At 34.2% G+C, this 5,858-nt stretch overlaps 1 long non-coding RNA gene across 1 annotated transcript; it reads left to right on the forward strand.

Moving 5' to 3' along the window:
• The first annotated feature begins 650 nt into the window (after nt 1-650).
• Nucleotides 651-2,045, forward strand: LOC145038438 (uncharacterized). The gene is made up of 3 exons (XR_013679375.1): nt 651-959; nt 1,030-1,085; nt 1,602-2,045. It is a non-coding gene; the product is annotated as an uncharacterized LOC145038438 (long non-coding RNA).
• The last annotated feature ends 3,813 nt before the right edge of the window (nt 2,046-5,858 follow it).

The raw sequence follows: 5,858 nt of genomic DNA on the forward strand, positions 1-5,858 counted from the left end.
TTTGAAAAAACTAAAAATTCTAAAATGCATTCACAAACACCTCTAGGTTTCCAATGGCCCACGACTTCTCCAGTTCTAAGGTTATCCGGAGTGTGCAGTTCAACCCACAGCCACACTGGGACTGAGACACGGCCCAGACTCCTACGGGAGGCAGCAGTGGGGAATTTTCCGCAATGGCGAAAGCCTAACGGAGCAATGCCGCGTGGAGGTAGAAGGCCCACGGGTCATGAACGGGAAAGTGAGCTTGAGGGACTGAAAATGTGTGAACGCTGTCCCCATACCCGATGGCTTGCATCTGGCTGCTTCCCGTTTCGATTGAATGGAGTCGTTGGAGGCAAAAAAAATCTTTACAAATTCTATTACAAATGTTTTAATGGAGTAAGCCGATAGAGACCTCGTTTAATAGACACAATTTTCAACAATTGTCAACTTTGGTCCTTGAGTTTGGATCAAAAGCTGAACAAATCTCTTTCCTAATTTTTTTCTTCAAATTGGTTTATAAAATTTATAAATTTCACCCTAAACTTTTATATTATTATTATTATTATTATTATTATTATTATTATTTTCTATGTTTTTATTAATTAGGTATTTTATATAGTTTAATATAAAAATAAATAAATACGGTGGAGCAGTGACCATTTCCTATTTAGAGTGGTCCATGGGATGGTGGTGAAGAGGTGCAGTACCCCCAGCCTAACATACGTCGATGTCGTCGACTCCGTCTCCCAAACTGTCCCAATTCCTAAAATTCTCCTGAACGCGTTCTTGATGAAAGAATCAGCAATCCCGTGAGTTGAATCAGAAGAGTGTTTTGAGAAAGTAGGGTGTCAAGTCAAGGGTCTGTTGAATTGAGCGATGCAATTGTTGTTGATGCAGGAAAGAAATCGACGAAGAGGAAAAGTGTTGAGTTGCTGATGAGTAAAGAAGAAATAAGGCTCGTATTGGGGTTTTACGTGGTAATTTGATACCTTGTTCAACAGAGTAGTCTTCCCTTTTTAAAACTAATGTAATCTAACCTTAATCCAGATGGTAATTGTTGGATCCATGCCTCGCCAATTTCATGAAATTAATCCAGCACTCAGGTAAATAATTAAATATTTAAAACGACTATATATAATCAGACTTCGTTGCTAATTTTAAGAACTTGAGCTGGGTAAATCCAAAATTCATTCTCCTGTGCATTTCAAGTTTCTTGATTTATTGTATTTCATTTTCATATTTTTCTTACACATGAGTGCTGTTCATGTCCTACAATTACAAATGGATCATGTGTGTTGCTCATTTTAGTGAACAACTCTAAAATTATACACGCGTGATACACTAGATTCTTTGGTTATCTTTTAAATAATTAGATAGCCTATATACGTTACTGTGTGTTTTGTTTAAGTTCTGTTGTTTGAATCTAAAAACGACAACGAACATGAGAAACAAAATGGTGTGAAATTAACCTTTGAATATACATTACTCTTGTTTTAAGTTTACTGTATTTTTATACCAATATAGGCAACTTACTCGCATCTTTTTATATGGGTAAAAGTAAAGTTCATGTTTAGTGTTCTTTTTCAATAATCGATGATAAATGATTGTGTTCTTGATAGGGCTTGGGCAAATTCAATAAGCACCAAATGTGAAATAAATGACAACCCCATGCCCTCTAAAGCTCTTTTTCAGACTATATAATGTTGTTTAACATTAGCATTTATTTTTTAAAACATGTCATACACAAAAAAGGAAATCAAAGGGTTAAACTTGGCTGCATGAAATATCTGTTGAGGGGAGATTGTCTTTGGTGTTGCAATTGTTGTATATAATATGGCCAAAGTTTAGAATTATTAGAGTTTAGATGTTGATGTAACTCTGAGTTATGATTATTTTCTTTGTTGTAAAACTTTATTTTTGTTTCATTATGAGGAAGAAAACTTTTAATTTAAACAAAATATGACAAGTCTTAAGAGGGATAGTTAGTGCAGGTCAATGATCTTTCAATTTTTTCTAGAAAAAACGTTTTTTTTGACGTTTAAGATATACATTTCTTACGTATAGAAACAAAGTTAAGTTACGTATATGCGCTTGAATGGTTAAGGCTCTTGAGTCTCAACATGTTATTGTTTGATTCAAATAGGTTCTATGTTCAAATCCTTTACAATGCTTTTATTTCCGAATTTTTCTTATACTTGTTTTTAACATAAAAAAAATTAGGACTAAAACCGGAGGGTCTACTCACATTTCAACATTTGTGTGTTACTTTAGCTTTCTGCTTACACACTTTTCGCTCACCAAAAGCCGGGAATTGTTACTTTCACTACATTTCATTTTTTTTTAAAAATATATTTTATACAAATAGTATATTTGCTTTATAGTCAATTAATAACCATAAATTTTAATATATTTTTTATAATTTTTTTAATATATATAATTTAATAAATTTTAAAAAATAATGAAAAAAAGAAAAAAAAAAAAAAACCTTTAAGTTGTTGTCCAATCAAGAGATGATAGAGAATACATCACCCCTAATGTCGGTGGGTATGGAGCGGGAAAGAAGTGAGGGAAAGATTCTCGCACATCGAAACACCATATGAGGGGAGCTTATCCTCTACTCTCTCTTTTCGTGTGATTAGTCAGTCTTTGTTTGTTTTAAATATTTATTAAATTATATATCTACCAAAAAAGTAAAAAAATATATATATCAAAATTTATGATTTTTAATTCCCTACAAAATGAATGTAATATTTATATAAAATATATTTATAAAAAATAAAAGGAAATGAAAAGTCACAATTTCTTGTCTTTTTGTGAGGGAAATGAGAGTGAAAGAAATGTGGTCTAAACTGCATGACCTAAATCACACTTAAGATGCAGTGTTTCTGGTTGCCTTCCCGCCTTCACTCACCCTTCCCACACTAGGCGTGCAAAAACCGGTTTTTTTTATGAACCGGACCGGTTCAGAAAACCGGTTCGGTTCAAGTCCAACAAGTCAAAACCGGTTCACACCAAAACCGGTTCGGTTCCAATCCGGTTCACCCCAAAAATTATTCGAACATATTTAAACCGGTTCGGTTTGTTCAAAACCGGTTCAACGAAAACCGGTTTTTTTTTGAGCTAGTAAGTGTAAAATAGGAATGGGTTTTTTATTTGTTTAGAGTATAAAGCTCTTTTGAGCTAGTAAGTGTAAAAAACCGGTTCAAACCGGTTCAAAATCGGTTTACAAATAGGTTCAAAAAACCGGTTCTTAACAAACCGGTTCGAAACCGGATCACACATTAAAAAGGGCGAATTGGTTCGGTCCATAGGTTCGGTTCTTCGGGGGTTCGGTTCATGCATGAACCGGTTCGGAGGAAAACCGGTTTCCGGTTCACTAACCGGTTCGGTTTGTGAACCGGTTTTTTTGGGCATCCCTATCCCACACCCATTTTAAAAGGGTTGAACTCATGCCCTCCAAATATTAATTAACTTGCAAGGTATTGAGTCAGAAAAAAAAAAAGTGTGGGTAAGGTCCAATTGCAACTTTACAAGCCCATTTAGCGATTAAAATTGCTATTTTTTTTTTTTTTTTTAGAGAAAATGACACAATATCCTACAAACTATTTAGAGTTTACCTTTTAGTCCCTAAACTAATTTCGTCTCTTTATATAGAGAAATAAGGTTAGAAGCAACATGTTTTTTTTAGTCCCTTTATCCTATTATAGTAGGTTTCAGGGACACATCAGCTCTTTTCCATCTTAGACTCATCCACCTGATAACCCCTGTTTCCATCTTCTCGCTTCTACTACTGTACATACAGTGCTCCTATATAATCACAATTACATCAAAGAAGATGTCGGAAAACAGAGGCAACCATAATGTCTTTTTCTTCATTACTTTTTTAGTTCTATGCTATCGCTACTACAACTTCTTTTTATATAATCTCCACTGAATTTAGGACCAACCAGCACTTTAAAAGTCAAACCATTAAAATTGAAACAGAAAATCACAACACAAACAGTAACAAAATGGAAATCGTCAAAGGCCGTGAGATAATTCTATGAAATCAATAATCAATTAATTGGTTGAAAAATGTGAACCGACCTAAATCAACAAAATTGATTAAAATCAATAACGTATATGGGTCATATCTAATCGCTACTTCATATAAGTGAGATATACACAATCAATTGTTGGAATGATGGAAAAGGTAAGATTTTGTTATTGGTTAACCTATCGGCATTCCCAAACTCAAAACCGGGTTCCCGTCAATCCACAATCGACGTTCCAAAATGTCGTTCCAATCTTCCCGAAACGCAAATCAAGGTATGGTCTGTCCAGTTTTGAATTCGATGAATATTCGGATTTGGGTTGCGTTCCACTAGCGATAACGAAAACGTATCGCGATCCGGTTCGCGTGTATTTTAACGTCGTTCGTGGCATGTTTGGCGATCTATGTTACTATGGTTTAGAATTTGAGTTCTACTCAATTCATGGAAAAAACAGGGTTTAACAGAAATAAATGTCAATTTCGGTGGGTTGGTTGGATCTACCTCCAGAATTGCGTGAGAATTTCGAAGAAACTAAAGATTAATCAGGATTATCTTCGATTTAGAGCAGTTTGTTTAGCTTTGCGAAGCGTGACAAAAAGAATCCCTAAACATTTACCATGTCAACTCCCTTGGTTAATGCTCATTCGAAGAAGAAAAAATCAGAATCCACAATCAAATACCCGAAGCTTTCTAAACGCCTCCAATGATAAAGCTCACCTCATGGATTTGCTTGAAGATTCTGATACCAATCGTCGATGTGGATCTTCATATGGATGGCTTGTGATTGTTGAAGAAAGCTCTTAAATTTCAATCATAAACCCATTAACTTAAAATAAACTCCACCTCCCATTTATTGTGTTCTGTGAGATGGTGATGACGATGAGTTGTTTCATCCTATGTGGACATATTTGTCTATTAGTATAATGAGGTGGCAAGGGGTAACCAGCTTACCCCTTCAAAACTTCATAAAGGACTTAATCTACCAGACAACTAAAAGTTCATTTCCTCGTAAAGCTATAAAATAAAGCTATAAAGGACTTAATCTACCAGACAACTAAAAGTTCATTTCCTCGTAAAGCTATGAAAATAGTTTAGGGACTAAAAGAATAAATCCTAGAAAATTCGTTTGTATTATTTTCCTTTTTTTTAATATATAAACTCCAAATATGGTTGTAGTGAATAACTCTGATATAAAATTGACAAAATCACACAATTACCCTGGTTTGTGAAAACTACCATGGTGATGAAAACTATTTTTTTTAACTTTTTGCATGATCGTTCAATTATCCAGGTAAAATATCTATTATATCTTTTTTATTTTTTATTTGTAGATATTTTTATATTTTCTTACCCACCACCTTACTATCATTTTACATTAATCATATTGTTATCCCAAATCTCTCTCACACACACCCAAACACACACGCTTACAGAAAATTCTAGAAAAGCAATAGCCCAGTAACTTCCCGACCACCGTCATTGGAATAATCGACCTCTTCATATATGTCACTCATGTTGGCATACTTATTTGCAGTGGCCAAAGCCCATGTGAGAAGCTCTTCTTCACACAATTCATCGGCCCTAAACTGATATTTCTTCCACCATTAATTGTTATACTTTGTACAGTGTCATGTGCAGTGATGAGCATTTCATGTACTAGATATCCCTCTCGGAATATGTAGCTATTATGTGGGTAAAGAACTAGCTTCAAAGATAACACATATCATCCATCATATGTTCATCCATTGCTTCAAATATAGGTACATGTATATGCATAGCATTTATAACTTCAAATTATAATACAATTACTAATAATTCAAATGTTAGGTTTGTCATAATTTC

Source organism: Lactuca saligna, chromosome 4 (genome assembly GCF_052625555.1).
Source record: "Lactuca saligna cultivar CGN05327 chromosome 4, ASM5262555v1, whole genome shotgun sequence".
NCBI lineage: Eukaryota > Viridiplantae > Streptophyta > Magnoliopsida > Asterales > Asteraceae > Lactuca > Lactuca saligna.